The sequence below is a fragment of the Mirounga leonina genome, unplaced genomic scaffold (assembly GCF_011800145.1).
Source record: "Mirounga leonina isolate KUSES-001 unplaced genomic scaffold, KU_Mleo_1.0 Mir_488, whole genome shotgun sequence".
NCBI classification, from domain to species: domain Eukaryota; kingdom Metazoa; phylum Chordata; class Mammalia; order Carnivora; family Phocidae; genus Mirounga; species Mirounga leonina.
This window is the reverse complement of record NW_023270777.1, coordinates 11,483,595-11,508,903: the sequence shown is the minus strand read 5'-3', so window position 1 is coordinate 11,508,903 and position 25,309 is coordinate 11,483,595. Positions and strand designations below refer to the sequence as shown.

At 58.8% G+C, this 25,309-nt stretch overlaps 1 protein-coding gene across 1 annotated transcript in view; it reads left to right on the top strand.

Moving 5' to 3' along the window:
* Positions 1–25,309, top strand: part of RAI1 (retinoic acid induced 1) — a 116,245-nt gene that overhangs the window by 33,861 nt on the left and 57,075 nt on the right. Inside the window, exon 2 of the mRNA XM_034989752.1 lies at positions 4,877–5,015. The gene's annotated coding sequence lies outside the window, so the exon portion shown is untranslated. The remainder of the gene's footprint in view (positions 1–4,876; positions 5,016–25,309) is intronic.

Genomic DNA, 25,309 nt, shown 5'->3' with positions numbered 1-25,309 from the left:
CAGTGACCCAGTCTTTGAAATGGGGGGGTGTGACCGATGTGCGGGAAAGATAGAGATTTGAAATCGCTGGCTGACTACTCTGTAAATATGTGTAAGAGAGATGTTGAAACCTGCCTGGCCCCCCTCTAACCTGGGGCATCTCAAGGCCAGGAGGGGCTGGGGGGGTTACCAGACCAGCGCTGACCTTGAACGTGACTTCTTTGTCTTAATGGCACCTGCCTGGCCTGGTCGGTGGAATCCAGACCCCTCTTCTCTGCCTCTTGTGCCCACCTGGGTGGCCCCCGGCTACCCCCTGTCCCTGGTGGCCTGTCAGTGAGCCTAACATCTGGCAGCTCCACTGACCCCCATTGCCCCACCAACTCCCCAGGCCCCTGTCTGGGGTCTCCTCCCTGGCCCCTGTTTATTATTTGACCCTGGAATGGTATTTGGACACACACTTTGCAGGAGAGCAGCTATTCAGATGGTGCTAGGCAAACAAAAGAGTGACCTGTCCAGGCCAGGCTCTCCTGAACACAGCCACACCTCACCAGGAAGCATCTGGCCCTTTGAGACCTGTGAGCACTCCCACCCTGGCCCATAAAACTCTCCCGCCAGCCAAGCATGGGGAACCCCTCTCCCCACGGAGCCTGGGGCAGGACTCACGTGGCGAGCCGTGGAGTCAAACCCCAGCCTCCCCTACCAGTCATTCCCTCCGCATTTATGGAGCTCCTGCTGTGTCCTGGGTACTACCACCAGGATCCCATGGAATCCTGCCGGGAGGGTCTGATGGAACAAGCAAGCAAGGGCTCGGGGGCCATGTAGACCTAAGTTTGAATCTTGACACTGTGTCTTCTTCATTCACTCATTTGCTAAATGCATATGGAGCACCTGCTCTGTGCCAGGCGGAGGTGAGCGAGATTTCTCTAGAAACATAGTCAGGTGGGGATCAGAATGTCTGCCTGTGTGCTCTTGCTGAGTCCTTTGATGGCTCTACAGCCTGGGGTTCTCCTTTTGGAGATGAGCAGATCCCCTCCTGGGGGCTATCTCGATGCCCCTTCGTGATAACACTTCTGGAAGGGGTTTCCATCCGCCTTTGGCAGATGTGAATCTGGAGCCCTCTGCCACACTGCGCCCAGAATGACAGAGGGGCCCCTGGAACAGATGAAGGGCTCGGCTCTCCTTTGGGACAAGCCATCCCACTACCATGTCATTCCTCCAAACCCTTAGTACATGTGCCCAGAATCCAGAATCCGTGAAGAGTGCTTCCCTGAGTGACGGCCGATGTGTCGGTCACGTGACCTGTCCTTGCCCTGATGTCCTCCAGCCCCTTCCCCCATTCTTCTCCAAAGGGGCTGTTGGTTCAAAGAGGAGAAAGCCCTGGGCTGGGTCAGCCGCATTCATTCATTCATTCATTTACTCATTTATTCATTCAACACACACTTACTTAATGTATGTCAGGCACCGTTCCAGGTACAGGAGGGAGCACCAGTGAACACACAGACAAAAATAACCACAAAATACCTAAATAAATACATTATATGGTACATTAGAAGGTGGGGATGAGCATTCCAGGTGGAGGGAAAAGCAAGTGCAAAGGCCCTGTGTCTGGTGACCTCATGGAACATCTAGAAGACAAAGTGGTGAGTCAGGGGGTGGGGCAGGAGGTCAGAGAGGTGGTGGGGGCCTGATTGTATGGGCTCTCATCAGACACTTCTGATCACTCTGAAACCAGGGAGGCGAGGGGAGCCTGTCCCTGCCCCCCCCCCCCAGTGAAGGGGGCCCACGCTACCATCCTCACACCCCTACCTGCCAATCTGGACCTTTCGGCCAGCTGTATGGAAGAAGTGGCTGAATCAGGATGTGACAGGGACAGTTTGAGAGGCTGAGGGTCAGGCAGCACCATGATAAGGGTTACAGGCCAGTCTGTGACTGGGTTGGTGGTCCCCAGCAGGGATTTGGGCTTTTTTGTCTAATGGTGCACACGGTGGGCTTCTCCTCAGCCTCAGGACTGAGTGACCCTGGTTCCCAGGCCAGGTCACTGAAGACAGGGACCAAGTAGCCTGCATTCTAGAGATGGGAAGACTAGAGCCCACAGAGGAGCTGGGCTGCCCAGGGCTTGCTGGCTGGGAGTGGGTGCCCACCGTTGGCTTGTTTCTCCTGCATCCTTACGAGGTGAGCTAGTGGTCAGCCCAGAGGGCCCATAAGGGTCCATTTCTGGGAGGGAGGCCTGCCCTTTGCCCCTGGGCAGCCGCATTCCGCAGTCTGGGTAGGCTGTTAAGATGCTCAGGGCCAGTGATTGCCAAGCCTGGCTGTAAGCTGTTGATTCCTAGGCAGAGGGGACAGCATGTGCAAAGGCTCTGGGCACTTGGGTTGGTTAGGTCTGGGCCAGAGCCCAGAAATGTGTGTTTTTTGTTTCCCATTTGACTCTGTACCAATGGTAGGTTTCGGAGTGACAATTCAAGCCACTGCACAGCCTTAACCGCCCTTACCCAAAGACCTTGAGGCACAGCAACCCATAAAACCCCTTCTAGTCCCCATTCCCGCCCCCCTTCCCTCACCCCAGCCTGGAGGAGGTTGGGCTGAGGGAAGCACTCAAGCAGTGGGTAGAGATGTGTTGCCTGCCACGGCCCTCTCTAAGGGGCCCCCAGGCCCCGGGGAGGGCCAGGCAGGGTGGGGAGGAGGCTCCCCACCCCCACTTGGCTCATAATTGCTGTGGGAGTGGAGTGTAGGATGTATGGAGGGGTTGGCAGCGGCAGGGTGGGGGGTTAATAGAGGAAGTCGGGCAATCACTGAACAGCAAAACCTAAGTGTGATAGAGGTCGTGGGTGCGCTCCTCCCCTCTTGGCAGAACCGAGAGGGGCCTGAGCGGGGAGCACAGGTGGGGGGCCGAGGAGAGCGAGACAAGCCTGGCAAGCAGGAGAAAGTGGAGAGAGCCAGGGCTGACACGTCTGTGTGATCCCTGGCGCGATAATTGGGCGAACGGACGATAGGTCGGACACGTGTATGGAGAGAAGGGTGGGGAGATGGAGAGACAGAGAGATGAATGAATGAATGGCTGCGTGGGCGGTGAGCCGCCTGGCGAGGGGCGGGCCGGGCGAGCGCTCAATCACAGCCCCGGGGCGCGGCGCCCGCCCGCTACGCTCTGGACGCCCCCCCACCCCAACACCGCGGCCCCTCCCGGGGCGCGTAATCCCGTGCCCCAAGGGCTCTGGAGCTGCTCCCGGCGGCGGCTCCCGGACCAGGGCGAAGAGGGGCTGCGCCACCGCCGCGTGGCTCCGCGCAACGGCCTTCAGCGCGCAGGCTGGGCTGCCCTCCGCCGCGGGGGGAACCTGGAGGTGCGGTCCCCCCGCGAGGCCCGGGCCCGGCTCTTCTTTGTCTTGGCCCAGTCCTCCGCGGTCTCCAGACTGCCACCCGCCTCTTCGGGCAGCCCTCGCCGCGCACTTCTGGGCTGCTCCGGATCTCCGAGTCTCCGTTCCCGCTGCCCCCAGCCCATAGGCGTCTCCCCCGCCCAGCAGGGTCCCCCAAACCCAGTGCCTCTAGGACCGCGGAGCCGGCAAGAACCAGGATCTCCGGCAACTGCGTCTCCGGTGCGGGGGGGGGGGGGGGCGGGCGGCGGGATGAAGGCCCCCTCGTCTCCGCCTTCTCTCCCCGCCCCTCCTCCGCCACTACTCTTCGCGCTGCGCCCCGACCCCAGCGCAGCCTGTTCGCGCCTTAAGCGGCTCTTCTGCGGCGGTGCCATCCCCGACACCACGCGGAGCCCCCCCCCCCGCCCCCCGCGCCCGCCGGGCCTCAGACCGGCACGCAGAACACAGCCCTACGCAGCCACACACAAGACCGCCTGCAGACACACACCACAGCCTCGCGTCGACCCACAGCCCTGCACAGGCGTACTGCCCCCTACACGCGCAGACCCACAACCCCAACAACCGCAGTCCCACTCGCAAACAAGCCCACACAGATACACAACACCCCCGAGACACACTCGGGCCCACGCAGACACAATCCTACACACACAACCTTACACAGACATACAGCCCCTCGGACACACGCAGCCCCACATGGGCGCAGTCCCACCCACGCAGTCACGCAACCCTCTATAAACGATCGCACACAAACACAACTCCACGCAAGCACCGCATCACTCAGTTCCTCCGAGACCCAGCAACACACTCACAAGCTCGTAGCCAGACCCCCAAACCCCGTGACAGTCACACGTAGGACAGACCAGAAAAATACAGCCACACCGATGCACACACGGACCTAATCGCGCAGCCAAGAGCTCACCCACTGGCTCGTAAGTCACTGGAAAAATATTAAAGCGTTTCCCTCCCTCCCCTTCGATCTCCGACACACACACGCGCGCGCGGGCGCGCGCTCGCGTACACACACACACACACACACACACGGAGACACTCACCCCCACCCCCAAAGCGCCTCGGAGCCTACTAGCCGGTGACCCCGAGCCCCCGCGGTGAGAGCCGCGGGAGCGTCTCCCCGGCGCCCCCTCCTCCCGCTCCCTACCCGAGCTCACCACTCCTCCCCTCGCCTCCTCCCTCCCTGCCCCCTCCTCCTCCTCCCCTCCCCCGCGTCTGGGGCGCGGGCTGCGCGCAGCCAAGCCCCCTCGTCGCGCGCCCCTCCCCGCGCGCACCCCGCGCCCGCATCGCGCTTGCCGAGTGGATGCGGCCACGGGGCGGTCTCTAATTACCTCCTGTCCCCCGGTGGCCCGTGAATAATGGCTACTGAGGGCGCTCGCAGGGGCTGCTGAGAAGGAAACGCGGGGCGCGAGAGGCGCGGCGCGCGCGGGAGCGCGAGGGAGAAAGGAGCGAGCCCGGTGCCGCCGCGAGCGGCGGGCGGAGAGAAAGGAATCGTGCGAGCGCGCACATTTTTTTCTCCCAAGGATCTCATCTGGCCGCCGCGTTCTGGGAGAGGCGAGGGGGAGAGCGCGCGCAAGAGGAGGAGGAGAGAGACGGCGCGGGGACAGGGAGACGGCGAGACGCGCAGCGCCGGCGCCCGGGAGATCCAGGAGGAGCCCGCAGGTATTGTTGGCGGCAGAGCTTTGTGTCTTCGGGGAGGGGGGCCGTTCCGGGGCGCGAGGGCTCCCGGACCCCCGGGCCGCCGCCGCGCTCAGAGCTGCCCCAGAGCTGGGGGCTGCCGGCGGTGGTGGCCGCCGGTCGCGGGCACCCCTCCCGCCGCGCCGCGATCTTGGCTGGAGTTGCAGATTTGCCTGTTTGGGGGTTTTCCACGCCGCTTGAGGGAATCGGTCTCAGGAGGAGGAATTTTCTTTCTTTTTTGTTTGTTTGTTTGTTTCTTTTCTTTTTTTTTTTCCTTTGTGTGTGTGTGTGTGTGTGTGTGGCCGCAGTTTGGTTGTGTTGGGGACTTCCCCCTCCCCTTTCCTCCACAATACGTTGGTGAGAGGTCTCGGCGACTGTGGCACTGGTGGAAGGCTGGGGGCTGAGATGGCGGGGCTGGTGGCCGCTGATGGGAAGGTGAGGGACGCCGGAGACGGAAGGAGTTTTGCTCAAGTTCGCAATCTGCGCGCTGGAGCGGGTCAGGCCGGGGAGGGCCGTCTGCGCACCCTGTCCTGCTCCAGGCAACCGGTGGGAAACTTCCCGAGCGCGCTGCCTCCCCGGGGACTCGGCGCCCCCGACGCCTCCGGGCGCTTCCTCCGGCCGCCGCGGCCCCTCCTTGCCGCCTGCGAGCGCTTAAGGTCGCGCTCTCCCCACCCCCGCCTTCCTCCCTCCCCCGGCAGCTTCCGGATCTGGACAGAGCTGGAGGAGCAGCTTCAAACACTTCCCCTGGAGACCCCTCCCCACTCCCCGCGCCATCGCCTGCCACACAGCCCCCCTGCCCTGCGCCCCCCGCCTCACGCGCGCCTGAGTGGCCAGGCTGACAATGAAATCTCGCGCCTTGCCGTCGGGGGTGGGGGTCGTAGCTGGGTCTCTCTGGGGGCTGCTGACCCAGAGCAGGGGGGAGGGGGAGGGAGGACTTCTTGGGGGAGGGGCTTGTTTGGGTTAGAGACGTTGACGTCGGATGGCGCTGTGCGGGGGAGGGGGCGGGGGCAAGGTGGGGTTCTCGGCCGGGGGTCGCGGATTCTGGCCCCTCTTGGGCTTGCTGATTGGCTGGTGACTTAAGGCACGTCGGAGGGCCCCCCCCAACCTCAGCCTCCTCCCCGCAACTCGGCCTCCTCCCCTCCTGTACAATGCGGGCTTCAGAGGTGATCCCGAGGGTGATGTGTGTGTGTGTGACGGAGTGTTTGTCTCCTGCGATCCACAGCAGACGCTGCTCCGGTGACCCGGAGATCCGGATGCCTCGCCCCCTCCCTCAGGGCTCGGGGGGGGTGGGGGAGAAAGGGGGAGGGAGCAGTGGGAACTTCTTTTCCCACTGGGGCCATGGGAGGGGACTGCTAGACCAGAGATTTTTCTGGGGACCGCAGTCCTGGGGTGGGGGGGCTTCAACGCAAAGTAGGGGTCGCGGGGTCAGAAGCTTCTCGGTACTCTAAGCGCCTAGATCCTTTTGCTCCTTTGGGGGCGTAGGAGGTGTGGAACGGGTGAAGGCCCAGTTGGAACAGGAGTGGGGGCCGAGAAGAGTCAATGGAAATCTGTCTTAATTGGATTCCCAGGCGAGCATCGGAGGGAGCTAAAGGGGGTTTCTCCTCTTTCTCTTCCCGGGGTAGGGAGCCATGCCCGGGGACCCCCAAGCTGGCAACCCGGGCAGGGGGAGGAAATCCTTCTCCCTACTTAAAAAGGGGATTCCTGGGGGGGAGAGGGGAGGCACCTTGGGGGGCGGTGGCGGACTGCTTTCAGGCTGTTCTGTGGCTGGGTCCAGGAATATAAAGAGTTAACCCTCCCCAGAAATCTGTCAGCCCCCACACAGCAGGGACACACTGTCGGACCCTTTGACGTGCTAACAGCGTGACACTGGCTGACAGGAGCTAGCAGATTCCATACTCTGCTTCTCGGCAGCAAGCCCCAGGCAGCGGGACAGGACCTGGCTGGGTGGTGCCTTGTTCAGGGACCTTGGGGGGAAGCAGAAATCAGAGACCAGGGAGGGTACAGCAGCCTGGTAGCCGCCTTGTAGCCCTGAGGGAAAAGGGGTTAGGGGCCAGGGTTAGGGAACTTGGAGTGGAATCACCCTTGGCCTGGGGGGGGGAGGTGGTTTCTACACTTTGTCCCTGCTTCCCACCTCCACCCTGAACCACCCACAGCTGGAGGCTTGGCCGTTAAGGGTGAGTGTCTGGTCTGATCCATAGGCTAGACTATGAGACCCTAGCAGCTGAGGGCAGGCCTGGCTGAGGCCTCTCCCCAAGCCCCCGCTGCCCACCCCCCCCCCACACACAGACGCATTTCTTTCCTGCAGGTGAGAAGTGTTCCCTGCGGATCTTAGAGCCCTGGGGCCTGGCACACGATGGGCACTCAGCTCTGGCTGGACAAACATGGGAGTGAATGAATCCGTGATGAATGAATGAATAAATGAATGAATGAGATAGGGGAAAGTTTCTCAATTGGTGGCATTTAGTCATTTAAAAAAAGAAACCTTTCCGACATATACATTTTAAAATATGGTTCAGAGAAAAATCTGACAGAGAGAGAAAGGAAACAAGGTTACTGACAGCAGGCTATGACAATGTTAATATTTTGATGTTGTTCTTCACAGTCTTTTTTGACTTGGGGTTGGTTTGTTTTTTAAAGACTTTGTGGCCATTCTCTGTATTCAGATGTATATCCTGCTTTCTTCTTTGGCGTTAACAGGAGCCTTTTCCTGTTTTGTAACGAACTCTTCATAAACACCCTGGTTAATGTCTTCAGGCTTTTCCAATCGGGTGGATGTGCCATCATTTACTTACTATTCCCCTTTTGTTCAACATTCTGGATGCTCCTGATGAATGAGGTAGTGAATATATTTTGCACAGAGCACTTTTTTGTGATGTTTAAGATGATTTCCTCAAAATGATGTTGCTGATGCTGAAGACTCAGACATGCCTGCAGTGGAAGAAATGGGCTCCTCATTTTTCCAGAAGTGGGGCACTGTTCTCCTTCCTTCCTCACAATCTAGAACCTTCTGTCAGCTGAAAAGAGCCTTGGCAATTAATCACCTGTCTGAGCCCCTTCCTTTGACAGACGAGGAAACCGGGGCCCAGAGAGGGGAAGTGAGTCCCAAGGTCACACAGCAGTTGGTGGGCCTCGCAGCAGCCAAGAACCAGCTACTGATCTGCCATTTTGGTTTCTATTTGTGGGAAGAGTTCCTAGGGATCTTGTAGGCTGACCTTGCCCATTTCACAGATGGGGAGGCCTGAGACCCCAAGAGAGGAGAAGTACCCAGCTTGCCCCTGGCATCACCAGCTGGAGCACCAGATAGGCTCCTAAACCTGTCACATACTTTCTGTGTCACGCATACTGGCCCCGTCCTCGGATTCTGGGGCTACCGAAGTTACTAGCCTGTGGTTGGCCAGCCATGGGAGCCCTGTTGTCCCTCCTCAAAACTCCTCCTTCCTCTTTGCCATCCCATTCTCCAGAAGGAGAATTTGAGGATCCAAAGCAGGTGCAGTAAGAGGGGTGGGACTGCAGATGTCAGCGGATCCCTGTGGTTGTGCCCTTACCCCTGTGCCTCAGTTTACTTTTCTAAAGACCTAGCTCGGGGTCTGTTCAGGAGCTGGGGGGCAGGTGTTGGCCCAGATATCCACCGTGAGGGAGTGGGGAAGGACCGGCGACATCTTAAACTTCTTCTGATCTTAGATTGACCTCAGGAGGGCCCCTGGGGAGGAAGGGGAAACAGAGGGAAGGAGGGGAGGAAGGGGAGATAGGGAGGGATTAGAAAAGAGGGAGGGGAGGTCAGGAGGGAAGAAAATGCAAATGAAGAAAGGAGAGAGCTAGCCCCCTCCACGCCCCCCCCAGCCTCACTGGGCGCCCCGGGGAGAGGCTGGGGGACAGCTGTCCCACTGCTGGTGTCAGGGCTAGCCCACATTGGATGACCAGAAAGGCTGGATGTCCGGGTGGGCTCTGTGAGGGCTGAGCGAAACAGCTGTTGGCCGGGCTCTGGGATCAGAATGATCCAGACCAGGTGGGTGGCAGGGAGGCAAGACCTCTGAGGCTTCTGTTCCCGGGTTCCCCTGCGGGTCAGGTGGCCGGGCACCCCCAGGGAGGGGGCTGGGACCCTGGGTGCTTCAAGGGGGCAAGGTGATCGGGGCTCAGACTTCCCATCCCAAGACAGGGACCTTGTTTCCCCACTGCCAGGACACCAGCTGGCTGTCGAGGTTAAGCGCAGCCCTCCCACGAGCGTGGGTTATTTGGGCATTTCTGCAGTGTGTATCTGTGCGTTGGACGCGTCCCCGTGCATGCATGCACATCCATGCGTGCCTGTGTATGCCCATGTCTGTGTGTCTGAGCCTGTTTGTGTGGGGGTCGGTTTGCCTGCCAGCCTGAGTGTGTGCGCGCGCGCGCGCGGGTGCGTGTGCCTTGGACCCTGTTTGTATATTTCTGAAGGGGTCTGCGTGTCTTCCAGCTTGGGCACGTGTGCCTGCATGCATGTCTGAGTGTGTGTGCGAATCTGTGTGTATCCCTGCGTGTGCCATGTCTGTGGGTGTGTGCATATGTCTGAGAGTCTCTGATCCCATTTGTGCATTTCCGGTGGGGGGAGAGTGCGCCCCTGAGCTTGGGCACGTGCATGTTTGTCTGCGTGTGAGCACACACTTTCCTGCTAATGGCCCCAAGAGGGATCCAGGCAGCAGGCTTTTGTGGTGCTTTCAAGGTTGCGGCTGGGTGGGTGAAGGGGGGCGGCCTTCAGCTGGGAAAGGGGGGGGAGGCAAAAGAAAATCTTAAAAGACCGTCTTCCCTCTGGTCTCCAAGGAGATCAGCCTGTGAAATGATCCGCACGTTAATTAAAAACGATTATATCCTGATTGAGCCATTCCTGTTCACATCCCCCTGGCCGGGAAGGCTGAGACTGAGACCAGAGGGTGGAGAATGGGGCAGGGTCTGGCTGCAGAGCGCACCCCACGGAGGGGAGCGCACCTGGCCGGGGAGCGGTGGGAGGGGGGAGGTTGAGTGGCCAGGTAGTGGGGGTATATGCCCAAGGCAGATTTGAGCTTCTCCTTCGAATTTTAAAGGCCACCACCCCCACCCTACCTCCTCCAGCCCCCAGGTGGTGCTCTGTGAGGTCCCCGGAGCTGTTTGGCAGCCACCAGGCTCCATTGATCCCCGCTAGCGCTAGGCACTGGTCCTGTTGTTTACACGGATCCTGAAAGTCAGTGTTTGCGGTTCCCATTTTATAGAGAAGTGACATGCTTGAGGTCATGGAGCCAGGAGTTAGGGACCCCAGGCTGGACCCAGTTCTCTGACCCTAAGCCCCAGACACCCCCCCTTCCTAGCTCCCAGCTGCCCCCAACTCCCATGATGAGGGGTCCTCCCTCTGCAGGACCCTGGGGAGCTGAGATGTCAAGGACAGGCCCTCTTATCCTCCCTGGCACCCTGAGATTGTTCCTTTCTGAGGCCCAAGCTGCCCAGGGCATAAGGCTGTGGTGTCTGTTCATGTGGGAAGCCAGATGACTCGCTGCCCTGGGCAGCTCTGGTCTGGCTCTCGTCACCTTCGCCATCCTGGGCAGGGCCTCCTCCCCTCCCTCTCACTGTCCCCCATAAAGTGACTAACAGTTCCATAGAAGACCAGCCACAGGTGCCCCTTAGTGCCTGGGGCTGGCCACCGTGTACCCATATTCCTGGGTGTATGCCACCAAGACCTTTCTGGAAAAAAAATCTGGGCCTTGTCACACTCTGCCTTACCCTGTTACCTCGCCCCCAGTCAGCCTCGCAAAGCCTGCAGGAATAGAAAGTAGCCATAGTAATAATAAACCAGGTGACCCTCAGCTTACACCCCAGAATCAAGTGTTGTCATGGTTCTTAAGTGATAGGTGCTTGGGCGAACTGGTTTAGCTCAGCATGTGTGGGGACCCAGCTGTCCATAAGGGTGGCCCCCTGCCCTATCCCTTCCTGTCCCACACACTCCTGTGCGCCCAGGCCAGGCTTCTTGGAGAGGAGGACACCCCGCTTTAGGTCAGCCACACCCAAAAGCACATGATAGCCTGGCCACAAGCAAGGACTTCTTCTTCTTTGAGCCTCAGTTTCCCCTTTGGGCAGTGGGGATCATGGCTATTTCCTGACAGCACTGTCAGAAGAGTAAGGAAAACCAGGTCAAGTTTGTTCATATGTCTAGAAGCATCGGGATGCACAGAGGGGCTCATTAAGTGTTCATCCGTGCATCTGTCCATTCAGGGCACCTGTGTGTTAACATGGCAGGGGCCTTGGGTTTGCTGGCTTCTAGGGAGGGAGACGTGCTGTACTCTTTCCACACTTTGTAGCAGACATTCTGGGGTTGAGGTGACTGTCATTTCAGTAGAAACCTCCAGAGAGCTAAGAATTTCATAGGACCCCCCCCCCCCCCCCCCCGCAGCAAAAGCATTACCAAAGGTAGTGTCTGGTAAGAGGGAGGGGATGGTCCTCCTGGACCAAGTTCCACATTCTTAGGGGGATCTTGACCAAGGGATGGATGCTGGGGCCAGAAATGATGTCATGAGGAATTAGAGAGGCAAATCAGACCCAAAAAGTCAGCATCCACCTGTTCCCAAGGTCAGAATTGCAAGAGAGGCAGGCAGATACTGCTGATCCCACAAAAAGCCCTTTGAGCTAAAGCAGGTAGCCACTCTGCCTCCCCCAGGTCATCCCTGCAAGGTGCCACCTTCCAGGAGCACCTTGACCCATAGGATATCTGCCTTCCCCAAAAACCCTTTCCCAGGGCCTGAAATGACTCCTTTCGTCACAGCCCAGGGTCAAAGCATTGAAAGCCCTGCTTAAAATGCAAACCTATTACCTTGGAGGAGTGATCAGAAGCTGAACTCATGTTTGCATAATGCAGGGGCCAGCAACCTCTCAGTCCCACAGGGCCAGTTGGCAAAGCTAATGAGCGGGTGGGAGCCGTCTGGCCTTCATGGGGTGCAGCAGCTCAGCTCTGCCAGGGCACCATATGGGGATGCAGCCCAGGGTGCCCATCACCCACCTTCTTAGGAACCAGGATTCAGATGTTCCCATCACACCTCCTGGTTTGTGCCTCTTGTCACCTAACCCAGCAACCCGCCTGTGGCCAAATTCAGACACACACACACACACACACACACACACACACACACACACACACACCCCCTGCCCCAGCTCTGACCCAGAAGGTACCATACCCACCCTCTGTGCCCAGCCTTGAACCTCAGTCTGCAGGGCCCTGCGAACCGTGCACCGTCCCAGCCTCATGCACATCCCACACTCGCCCTGGCCCTCGTTAGTGGTCTTAGAGGTGAGGGTGTGGGAGCAGAGGGCCCCCACACAGGGGTGCCGGGGCCTGACCGGAACAGGTCAGCCTGACCCGTCTTCTACACGCACGACCGACTTCCCGCAGCTGTTGCCATTGATGGGGCTCAGTGGGGAGGGGCGGCCGTGGGCATCTGATGGGCACCTGGTTTCTAAGTCGAGTTTCATTTCCTTCAGTCCTTCATTCAGCATTCGGCAGACGTTTGCCAACAGCCCAGAAGAGGCACATTCAGGCCGTGCCCGGGGAGAGTCAGGGTGGGCCTGCCAGCCGGGGGAACACGGGCCCTGGGTCTGAAAGGGGAAGTATTTGACCACAGGGAGACCTGGAGGCACAAAAGAGCCAGGGGAGCTCTAGAAGGTCAAAAGAGCCAGGAGAGCTCTAGAAGGTCAGAGATGGGAGGCAAGAGGTAGAAGCGGAGGCTGAAAAGGAGTCTGAGGCCTTGACTGGCGTGAAGGGTTTTATCCTGAAGGCAGGGAACACAGCTGGAGCCCAGGCTTGAGGTGGAAAATGAGCCAATGAGGAGAAAAGCCAGGGAGGATCAGGAAAAGCACCCCACTCCCGACCATGGGGCTGCGTGACCTTTGGCCTGCCGTGAGCCTTTCTGGGCCTCAGTGTCCCCCCTCAGAACTGAGGCCTCCAATTCTAAGTGGTGGGGCCTGACTGGACAAGAGCATCCTCCCCCCCTGCACGGAGCTATTGCTGGACCTGCTCTCGAGGGAAGCTGGGGCCCGACGCTGCTCCCAAACTCCTGCCTCAGTTCCGAGCCGCTCCGCCCAGCCCTGCGGTGTCTGAGCCCTGGGAGGGATTATAACCTCTCGCTGAGGAAAGAGGTGGAACTCCTCGGGGACCAGTAATTAAAGCCCAACAGATTGTAATTCCCTAAAAGAAGGCTCAGCACTGAGAGGGAGGAGTGGTACCCAGAGCCCCAGAGAAGACAGGAGGAGGAGAAGCGTTGGGGATGAGGGCAGCCTGCGGTCCGGGGTGATACGAGTGATATCTGGAATCCTGTGACTCAGCAAGGCCTCCCCAGTGCTGGGCCCTGAGCACTTTATTATTTCCGATCTTCAGCCCCTTCCTGCAGTGGAAACGTCCTGCCATCCCCATTTCACAGATGAAGAAATCGAGGCTTGGAGAAGTCTGTTAACTGGCTCCAGGCCCTCTGGGCTCTAAGCAGCTGGGCTGGGGACGAACCCAGGGCCGTGTTTGAGCATGGCCCTCCTTGCTGGGTATTTATGGTGGGGGGCCCAGCAGGGCAGACCTTCCTGCAACCCCTTCTGATACCCCCCGTGTTTGGGGTCTTCTGTCTGTGGGAGGAGAAGGAGGCTCATGGGTCATACTGTGGTGACAGAAGGGAGTCAGTCGTTCCGGGCTGACGCTGTCCTTCAGTTACTCACCTGCCCTGGGATGCCAGGCAAGAGCTGCTCTTCTCGGGGGCATCTCCTCATCTGTAAAAGGTTCGGATAATCTTAGGGTTCCTTGTAGCCCGAACCGTTGGGATTGGCCAGTAGGGCAGATCCTGACAGCAGAGGTAAGTAGTAACCTTTGAGAATTCCTGCGCCCGCCCTCCCTCATTCATCCTAGCAGTACCTGCTGAGCCCTTTGTCATGTGAGGGGGGCTTCAGCTCTCACATGCCAGGGGAAGGTGGGCTCTGTTAGCATCCTGTGACAGCCAAAGAGGTCACGGCTGCTCTGGGGAGAGCTATCTCCTAGAAAATTAAGACACACTTTCCTCAGTCCTGCTGCCCAGCGTTTGCCCTATGCCCTGACTCCCCTACTCCGCACTTCACTGCCCCCCCTTCTGTGAGCAGACCTCCCTTCCTCCAGGGAGAGGTAGAGAGACCAGGGCTTGAGAACCCAGACCAGAGACTGTTGGCTGGAGATGCCCTCAGACAGGCGCTGTTTGACCAGCACAGGGTTTTAAAGTTTTCTTTATTTATTTGAGAGAGAGAGAGCGCGAGCAGGGGGGAGAAGGAGAGGGAGAGAGAATCTCAAACAGACTCTGCGCTGAGCACGGAGCCCGACAGGGGGCTCGATCCCATGACTCTGAGATCACAACCTGAGCCGAAACCAAGAGTCACGCTCAACCCCAGCTGTGCCACCCAGGCGCCCCAGGGTTTTAAATATAACTTGAGATTTCACATAAAAATCCTACTTTTTGCGCTCTGAAACTAGAAACCCACAGACTAACCAGAGCACCATCGAGGGGCCTTTTCTCCTCACTTTTACTGGACGGAGAAAAGTGGAGGGCAGAGAGGTGAGGTGACCTGCCCTGGGTCCCAGCGAGGGGCGGGATTCGGACAAGGGCCCCAATTCTCGACGACGGGCCCGGGGGCTCGTGCTGATCTAAGACACTGTAAAAATTGGCTCTTAGGTGATCTGCCTTTTCCTGTGCATTTTAAAAAATGCTCTTTTAGTTAATATGCGGGAGGGATTTCGATGTGCTCGTACATAACCTTTTGCTGAAGCGACAGCGTGCTATAAAAGGGTCCCAGGAGAGCTGGTGTAATTTGGGCTGTGAGGGACAGAGAATACCAATGCAGACCTCTCCAGAAGGCCCACTGCTCCTGGGAGCTGGGATACCGGGGCGGGTGCGGAGGGGCTCACCTCACCACGCCGAGGCCAGGCCTCCAGCTCTCTCTCCCATTTTGCACCCAGGGGCCACATGTTTGTTCAGATCATGTTGGACTGTTTGGCTTTCTTTATTCCCTCATAATTTTGAGTGAAGGTCTCAGTTCCTAGAGGAGGAGGTCTAGGTAGAGAGGAACGGTGTCCAGGACCCAAAGGGACTGTGAGCGGGATGGTGGGACAAACACGGGAGCCTCATTTGTCAGCAAGAGGTGGCCGGTTGGCGAGGTGGCAGACAGAGGGGCCCATGCTGAGGGCAGATCGAAAGGCACCTTCAAGGTCTATTCAGCATTTGCCCTTGGTCCCAAAGGATCCCAAAAGGGGCTTGGGAGGTTTCAGTTAATTGAGGCTGATTCTAAATCAGGAGGCTTAATAAATGGTAATTATCGTCCTGTGGGAGCAGACCAGAGCTACCAATGCTGCTGGGAACAGAGATCATGGATTCAGGGCCCCTTTCCCCTCCCACACACCTAGAGGCTCTGAGAACTTCCACCCACAGAGGTGTCAGGGATAGACCTGGTGCAGACCAGGGGCCGCCTCCTCTCTGTGTGTGGGTTCAGGGCATGGAGGTGTATTGCGTGCTTGCATCTGTGAGTGTGCATGTGTGTCTGCTGGTATTGGGCCACCCTCCACCCAGCCACCTCCAGGCCCCTTACCTCCCTACCTGTCAAGGGACAGAGAGTAGGGACTCTCCCAGGCGGAATCTCAGGAGGGCACAGGCTTTGGGACTCCAGAAAGCAGCGCCGCGTGGACAGAGGTGACAGCGCATGGTTTTGGTCCCACCCAAAGAGGAACTTCTGTCACTTAGAGTGGCCCAGAGGGGGCCCGGGCTGCCCCAAGGGGCAGGGAGTGTTCCATCTCAACAGCTTTGCGAGCAGAGGCCAAATGTGTACCTTCCTGTCGTTTGCAGTCCCTTCTAAGCCCAAGTCCCAGCACGGGGCGTCCCCCCCAGCTGACACACAGCAGTCCCCGAGGCTGCTCCATCTTGCCAACCCAGAGTGGCCAGAGGGACCGACAAAGGGCTTCTGCCCCTTGGTGTCCCCAGAACTTGGCCCGGAGAGACCCAGGGCGCGGGGATGAGGATGATAGTGTCTCACAGTGTATGTGTGATGGTGGACGCGTGTGTGTATCTGCATTGTGTGTGTGCATTTGTATGTGTTCTGTGCTCTTGGGTGGGCAGGGCCACAAGTGTTGAGTGTGGATGTCCATGCAGAGAGTGTGTTGTGTGCATGGCTGTGAGCCGAGGGAGGCGGGCTGGGGGCACTTTGCAGGTATTGACCATCCGATGCGCATGAATGCATTTGGGGTGATGGACGTGTTTGTGGCCAGGGTGTGTCTGTGGGGGTGCTGTGCTGAGCCCCCCCTCCCCGGCCAGCTCCTTCTGGTCTGTTTTTTTTTTCCCACCCCAGACCCCCATCACCCCTGCCCCCAGCTCAGACCTCAGGGGCTCCCAGTTGCCCCGAACCCTGACCATCCACACCTCCACTTACAGGGAACTTGACACCTGCCAGCCCAGGTCTTGACCTCTTGTGTAGGCCCAGCATGTGGCTGAGGGACCCCAGGGGACCATAGGGACAAGGGTGAAAGAGCGAGAAGAGGCCTCCTGGTCACTGCTCAGCCCCTCCTCAAAAGGTCCTAAAGGAGTGGGTTTCTGAGTCTCTGCAGCGTCTGGGCCAGGGACCTTTCTGGAGCTACCATGGGCATCTCCAGAGATGGAATGTTTTTAGAACATGAGACATGGCACTTCCGGGGACGGGATGAGGGCATTTCTAGAGAGGAGATGGAAGGCATTTCTAGAGAGGAGATGGAAAGCATTTCTGGAGGAGGAACAGTTTTGAAGATGAAATGGCATTTTGGGAGATGAAGCATGAACATCTCTGGAGATAGGGGCGGGCATTTTCTGGAGTAAAGATGAAGCCTTTCTGGATTCCAGACTTTGCTAGAGATGAAACATTTCTGGAAATGGACTATTTCTAGAGATAAACTGTAGTACCTCTGGAAATGGAGTGTTTTTGAAGATGATGCAGGAGTATTTCTGGGAATAAAATAGGGCATTTCTGGATTTGAGGTATTTTTGGAGGTGACATGGAACATCTCTAGAGATGGGATGTGATATTTCTGGAAGTGGAACATTCTTGGAGCTAAGATGGAGCCTTTATAGAGGACACTGGCCTTTGTGGAGCTCGATTATATTTGAAGATGAGAGAGGATTTCTGGAGATAAGATGGAACGTTCTGGAGATGGAACGTTCTGGAGCTGAACATTTCTGGATTCAAACCAAGCATTTCTGGAGAGGAAGTTTGTCATTCTCAGAAAAGGATCAAACGATGGGATATTTCTAGAGGTGGTGTTTTCTGGAGATGAGGGGGCCGTTGGTAAAGCTGGCTGTTTGCCTCTCGGAGTCGATGGGGGGGGGCGTCTCTCGGGGGGACCAGAAACGCCCCCCTACCTGTGACCCTTGTTTTGCAGGAGATGGGCCTGAGGTCCGGAGGGGAGGCTCCTGCCCAGGCCCACTCCTCCTGTGAGTGGCAGAGCAGGCCTTCTGGGGACCATTCCAGAGCCACCCCCTCCTCAAGGCCTGTGCTGGAATCCTCCCCAAGGGAGGCCAGAACCCTCTCAGTCCTATTCTTGGGGTCCCACCCCCATCCTTGTGGGGCCCTGGCAGGAACAGGCAGTGACTGAATGGTTAAATTTCATTTAATTCAATTCCTTTGGCGCCATCTGAGGCTTGCTCCCAGCCCCCTCTGCCAGGAGCCTCCACCCTCTCTCGAACCCGTATCCGCCCCCCTCACCTTGAAGTAGCCCTGAGGTTGGCCTCGCTTCGGCAGAAGGAAACTGGGGGGGCAGGGGTACAAGGCTGAACATGGGTGAAGGCCCAGGTCCCTGCTCTGGCCCAGGCTGACCGTTGCGGGGGGGGGGGGGAGGGGTGCCAGGCCCCCCCCCCCCCCCCCCCCCCCCCCTCCAAAGAAGCGCCTATAGAAGCCTGCCGCCACTTGAGCCGGCCTGGAGCCCCGGAGTAATTATTTCTGTTCCTTAATTGAAATTTCAGCCTCAGTGATCCTGCCTCAGAAGTGTGAGGTGGGGGAGGGCGCCTGGTGGGGTGGGAGAGGGCGGGGAGCCCCCTGCCTTGCCCCCAGAAGGCGGGAGGCAGCGCCAGCCTCCAGGCCCCGGACTCTGGTGGTGGGCATGGGGTGGAGGGCTGCCACTCAGGGAGAGGGGGTCAGGGCTGGGCACTGCCTATGGCACGCTGCGGTGAAAAAGCTGAAGCTTTCACCTGACAGCTGGGGAGAAGGCTGAGAGGAAGAGGAGGCTAGCCTGAGGCAGGTATACAGCTGGGGCAGCCTGTGGGGAGGGCTTCTGAGCCAGGGGCGCGTGAGGGAGTGGGCAACGTCGGGAAACCACTGCCTCCTCCCGGATCTGGCAGGGATCTGAGGGGGTGGCCTGGGGGGCTGTGACTCAGGCGGAGCAGGCCATGATGGCGGCAGGCCCAGTTCCTGGTTCAGGGCTGGGTGAGGCAGCTGGCCTGGTGGGGTGGGGTGGGCTGTGGCTGGTGGGGGCAGCTGAGGAGGCTGTTTTCCCAGCTGCGGTCAGGCTGGGCGGAGCATCCGGGCTGGGCGCTGGGTCACCCCCCCCACACACACACACACACTCACACTCACTCTCTCTCTCTCTCTCTCTCTCCCCCCTTCCTCTCCCTCTCTCTCTCTCTCTACCTGGGTGGTCCCTGCTACCCCACACGGCCTGAGGCCTGTCTGCTGGTAGAAGCAGAGGACTGGGGGGGGGGCCCAGTAGGAAGTGGGGGGTGGGAGGGGGAAGCCATGAGCTCCAGACAGGCCAAGGGTCCACCCCTCCTTGAGCTTCTGAGGGGCGGCTCTGAGATGCTCAGGCTAAACGTACAGGCTTCCAGCTTCTACCCACGTTTGTCCAGACTCAGGCCAACCCAGGCCCCATCACAAGGGAACAACTGTGGTCGTCCTCGCCCCCAGGCCCTGATGCTTGCCCTCAGGGTCTCAGTCTTTCCCAACTGGGAAATGGGATTTGCGGTCAGCTCGATGGGAGTTTTCAGGGCTGAAGTAAGCTGCCAGGTGCCCAAGGCTGCAAGCCCAGGCTGTCCCTCTCACTGTGGTTATGAAGAAATGTGCCAAAGCCTGAGCAGGCCCAGGCCGGCACCCTGCACGCAGTAGGAGCTCAGGGAATGACAGCGATGTGGTCATCAGTGTTGTGACTGAGATGGTGTTTTCCCGGCACCCAGAAACGGCTGTCAGGGGAGCTCCCTGCCCACGGCCTTCTCCAGCCCTGGGGGGGCAGGTTTGCTGACAAGGGAGACTAAGGCCTTTTGGAGTAAGGACAGGGTGGGGAGAGGGATCTGGAGGTGGCTGCCTCCTCCACGCACGCGGCTCCCACGCTCACACACTGGGCGTCCCACACATCCATTAAGAGCGCTCTAGAAAACCCATTGAGGTGAGAGCCACACTCAGCAAGGCCCTGTCACTGCAGCTCGCCCGACCCCTGGATTGCAAAGCTCACAGCCCATCTTTGGGGCCTGGGGGCGGGGGCTGTGGCTGCCCTCCAAGGAGAAGCGAGACAGAGGTGGATGCACGGATGCATGGAAGGGACAAGTCAGCTCCAGGAGCTGGGGAAGGGAAGAAGGTGCCAGCACGCTTGTGGTCCTTTGCTTAGAGAGAGGGGAGAAGGACAGGCACAGGGAGAGATGGGGAGGGATGAGGATGCAGGAGACAATCTGGCAAGCAAGGGTCGGGGGGCCTTGGAGCCTGAGCTCGACCCAGCTGCGGAATGCCTGCTGCTTGCCTGGGCCGTGGCCCCCTCCGCCTGTGGCGCTTGGGGAGCTCTGTTCTGGCTCAGCTCCAGACATCTCCAGTACCTGTCCCTTCCCCTGACCTCCTGCCGCCACAGTGGCCTCCCTTGCCCCACGGCTTGCGGATTTTGAGGCCTCAAGCCACCAGCGGCCAGGAACTGGACTGGGTTCTCCCGGCAGTGGGGGGCTGGAGGGGACCGGAGCGGCGGGGGCGGGGTCACTCCAGAGGCCACCTGGGGTGGCTCCCAGGCTCCAGTCCAGCCCCGTCAGTCGGCTGCTGAGCTGACCTTGTCACCCTGGGTCCAGAGAGAGGGCAGCCCCTCCCCCACGCGCCCAGAGCCAGCATTGGTGACACGACTCACCTTATGGTGGAGACTACTCCCTCCCCCCACTGGGGGGAAACAGGAAGCCTCCTGAGGCGGCCACTGGCATCCCAGAGGACATGGGGATCGCTCACCTACGTGCGTCAGACCCTCTGCTGCTCTGGTGTCCACCTAGAGCCTTGGGAGACCCTCCGGGACCTCCGTGTTTAGGAGCACGGGGTGCGCAGACACACAGGGGCACACCTTTGCAGTCCGGTGGCCAGGGGCTCCCGGCTTCTCCTCCATCCAGAGAAACCCTAGGTCCCAGGGGCCAGTGCTGTGCTCGCTTCCTCTGAAACACCTTCTCGAGGCTCTGAGCCCTAACATGGCTGCCCCTGGACAAAACTGGGGTCCCTGTCCCCCCTGATGCTCCACTTCCACCCTGTTGGAAACGTGGGATGTCCCCACTCAGCCCTGGAGATGGCCAGCTTGGGGAGAGACCTGACACTGTGGCCAGAGAGTGGAAGGACTCGCACCAGGCTACATGGGCCCATCAGTGGTGGGGTCGGGATTCGAACCGGCCTCCGCAGACCACAGCTCCTGGGGAAGAGCGGGTCCAGGTAGCCCAGGCCTGTGGGACAATGCTCTGTTTTGTATTTATTTCTGACCCCCACCCCTTGGCCCACCTTGGCAGGCCTCAGGGCAGACCCTCTCTTGGTCCCCCCCGCCCCCCAACAAAGCGACCTCTACTAGACATAACAAAGCGACCTCTACTAGACATGCCAAAGCGGAGGCTTCAGTCAGAGCAGGTGAAAGGGAACTCCATCTCGGCCTTTTGTTACTCAAGGAGGGAGGGTAGGGAATGGATTTGCCCTTGAATGGGGAGAGAGGGAGACAAGGGTGGGGGGCGGGGTGCTCAAGGATAGGGCAGGGGCAGACATACCTGAGACCAGACTTCTCCCTACCCTGCTAGGGCATCAAAAGGCTGGTGGTCATTTTAGTATTTAGCGTGCGCGTGCACGCACACACACACACACACACACACGCTCTCACACATAACACACACTCAGATGCACTCACACATGTCACTCCCATCTTCCCCACCACCCTCTGAGGTCCCCTCCAAGCCAGGAAGCACAGGGGAAAAAAAAAAGGGAAAAAGAAAAAGAGAGATTAGTGGGAAGAAAATCCGATTCTGGAGTTACCTTAGTTACCGGCTCTAATGACTCGTCGGGCGGGCTCAGCCACCTTCCTGCGCAAGAAGACCCTCCCTCCCAGGCCCCTCCGTCACCCCGTTAATAAGATGGGGCCCTTGTTCATGAGTTCTGCAGCAGAAAGGGAAGAATCAAGGACTTTTCAATAAGAGAGAACTCCCTGGGTGGTTTTGAATAGTTGCTTTTTGTGTGGCAGCGAGGGACTGGTCCTCTCCTCGGCGCCCTGCCCTGCCCGCCTCCCTCCGCTGCTCCGTCTGGAGCCGCCTGCTCCCAGGTCTCCAGATGGATGAGCTTGTTTCTCGGGAGCCCGGGGAGCCCGGTCCTTCATTGTTCCTGCCTTTCCCTCCTGACACCCTCAGCTTAGCCGAGGCCACAGGCAGCCTTTGCATCTCAGGAAAGCTAGAGAATCCCCAAGGTGATGCTAAAAAGGCTTAAACCTGGGGAGTGGGGCTCAGCGTGGAGCACCTGGTCCCTGTCCTGTGCCCGGGGAAACAAAGGCACGCTCCCCGCATCCCTTCCCCGGGTGCTGGGCCTGCTGGCGTCCGCCAAGCTCACGGCCATTGCTTCGGTGCCAGCAGAAGGGACGTGAATGGAGGCGAGGCTGGCCAAGGGGAGATGACGGTGGAAAAGGAGAGAGACAAGCAAATCCGTTTTATCAGACGCTGCATATCTTGGGAAAGCACATTTCAGCTCTTTTGGCTTTTGGCAAGCTGGTCCTACCCTTTAATTTTCTAATAAAAAGGAATTACGTTTGCTGAAAAGGCAGTAACCAGCTTCGTGTCAGTGTCTCTCGTAGAGACCATAATTCCCATCTTGGGTGCCTGCCGGCCCAGGGTGAGGGGGTGGACTCCTGTGGCCGAAGGTGGCACTGTACAGGGGCCAAGGGGCAGGGACACTAGGGCAGACGACAGGCAGTGCCAGGTGGCTTTGCCCTGCCCACCCTGCCCCGGGCTGCCCACCCCCAGCCCGGCCTCAAGCCATGGTTCCAGGCTCACCACCAAGGCCCCAAGACTCATAGCAGACGCTTAATAAGTATTTGTGGCATGAATGAATGCATGAATTCTTATTGCTGAGGCCTGGGGTACCTGGCAGGATGCTCGGGGGGTCGGATCTTTGTCGAATGAATGAACGAACGCATGAGTGCATGCGTGAATCCATGCTCTCCAGAGTCTGAAGTCACCTATCTGGAAGGACTTACCAACCCTGTACGGCTCCCTGCACGCACCCCCCCCCCCAACCACCCCTGCCACTGAATTCACTGGAAACTTGCCAGAAATCATCTTTTTAAAAATATGTGTTTATTTATTTATTTTTAAAGACTTATTTATTTATTTATTTGACAGAAAGAGAGACACAAGCAGGGGGAGTGGGAGAGGGAGAAGCAGGCTTCCCACTGAGCAGGGAGGCCGACGCGGGGCTCGATCCCAGGGTCCTGGGACCATGACCTAACCCGAAGGCAGACGCTCAACGACTGAGCCACCCAGGTGCCCCTATTTATTTTTTTAAAGACAAAACAGAAGTGTGTAAAGTTGGAAGTTCGGGTCCCCACAGCTCCATGCTTGAATCTCTGGGGTCAGAGGCAGGTGCCCCATCCTTTAGCACTTCCTCCTGTCACTGGGAATTGTGTGCCTTAGGTCCACTTTGGGGTTTCCTCCAGGGGGGCCGTTCGGCACGCACCGTTCTGTAGCATTGTGGGGCTCCTCAGTCATCCCATGGCCCGCTCGTCAGCCTGGGTCACAGGAAGCACACAGTAGGGCCTTATGTAAGTGCCCTGTCTCTGCAGGGTGGACACGGGGACAGCATTTTTTGCTGTTACAAATACCTTCATTCCAGTCCCAGTTTTAAACAAGCTCCTGTAGGCAGAATACTTACCACAGGTGGGCACGTGATAAATGGTAGCCTTTGTAATTTGGAAGGAATCTGGACTTGGTTCCATGCCCCAACCACCTCTCGTACCCCTTCTGTGTGCCAGGGACCCCCACGGTTCCAGAGGGGTGAGGAGCCCCACCCCCTGAGCAACAACATCCAGGAGCCCAGCTGCCCCGCCCCCCAGCAGCCCATCACTGTCGGCACCTGGGCACTGTCAGACTGATTTATGACCCTGGAAATGCCAGGGCATGTAGGCAAGCAGATCTCACACACAGCATCCTTTCTGGGGCTAACCCCAGTGTGGAGGTGTAGAGGCAACACCCCCCCCCCCCCGCCGCCGCTCACTGCCCCATGTCCAGCTCCCAGGCACCGTGCCACCACACTTCAGCCAGCAGATGTGGGAGCAGCCTGGGCCTCATCCGGCGGGGCACTTGGGAAGAGACACACAGAAATGCCCAGCATTCTGTCCTTGGGCCTGCCTGAATCCCAGCCCTGGGCGTGGTCATGAATCAGAACTATTAACAAGCCCCTCAGGGACCGCTGTATACCAGCCGGGACCGAGAACCAATACAAGGCGTAGTAATATCAGGGACATCTGAGGCTGGCCTGGTCCTTTCTGCAGCTGGGCAGTGGGAGAGCTGATGGGCTCAGGGTGGGGAGGGGAAGGAAGATGGAAGTGGGAACCAGTGAGGGGACCTGCGAGAGATGTTTATCCTAAGATTCTGGTTTGGGCAGTGAGACAGGTCACCTTTGTGTCCCCTACACAGTTCTTGGCATGCAGTGAATGCTTAAGAGACTTTGCCCACAGACACGAGTGACTTTGTGAATGGTGGCACTTGTGTCCGTGCTGACTTTGGGGTCCCAGTGGGACCACCAGGATCAGCCCCTCTTTCTCACTGACCACCAACTTGTCTGGGGTGGCGGGACCCAGTTGCAGTCTGGGGTATTGTGGGTTTCAGGTGCCCCATGGTTCAAATGCCAGCCCCTCTGCCCTGCACTGAGCCTCTGTTGTTTGTTCTGTAAACTGGGCAGAATCATCTTGGCCAAGGTGGCCATGAGTGGTAGCAGCCAGGGAGGCGCCCCTGCTCAGAACAGGGTCCATACCAGGTGATTTCCCCAGGGTGGCCTTGGTGTGGTTTTCATTCCAAATCACTTTTTAATTACGGAAGGAGAGACGTGATGGTTGTAAATAGAAAAGGAAGAAACGTTGGAGGTACAGGAATAGGTCAGAGTCCTTCTGCACAGAGCTTTTCTTGGAGGCCAATACTTTTCCTCGTCTAATGTGGGCCTTTGGATTGTGGGTGTGTGCGCGCGCGCGAGCATTTGTGCACACACCCACAAACACACTTAAATCTTCATAGAGCACCTACTGTGTGTGGAACCCGGAGCGTTTAGAGACGACTCAGAGCCCGGCTCTGCCTTTAGGGGGCGCTCTGGGTCCTGTTGGGGAGACTGATTGGAACCTGATAAATTAGCCTTTGAGGGGGAGCCCGCCGTATGTAAGAGGGGGTGCACAAAGGAAGGAGTTCACTGTGGGTGGCGGGGTCGGGTGAGGGGAGCAGGAAGGGCTTGACAGGGCCGTGGGGTCTGAACGGGGCCTGCACAAATGCTTGCAAGTGTTTAGGCACAGAAAAGCAGAAGGGAGCAGGAAAAGCTCTCGGGGAGAGGGAGGGAGGTGTGGTTGGGGACACGCGGGCTTTGGGATCCCGGCAGGACTGCCAGGGTCGGCCCCTCCGTGCAAAGCCACCCGTGAGAGCTTGGCGGCGGCGCGCAGCGTGTGTGTGCTGGAGACTGGCCGGGAGCGCGGGGGGCGCGGGGGGCGCGGGGCCCCGGGACGCCTGGGCCGGAGTCTCTGTTTTCTTCTGTGAGTAGTAGGAGCCGCTGCAGGGTTTTAAGCAGGGAAGTGACCTGGTCCGGCGTGTGTATTTGAAAGAGGTATCCGTCCAGCAGAGCTTGCAGGAGGCTGAGGGGGCCAGGGAGCCCCCCCCCCCCCCCCCGCCCGGGGAGGCTCGTGCGGTGGTCCGGGGCGCCGCCGAGCACCGCTGGTGGCCGGGACGTGGCCGGAGGGGAGGGCGGGCCCGGCGGCGGGGGCGGGAGCGGCTGTGCCGGCGGCGATTGGACGCGGGCGGGGGGGGGGCGGGGTCTGGGGCGAGGACCGG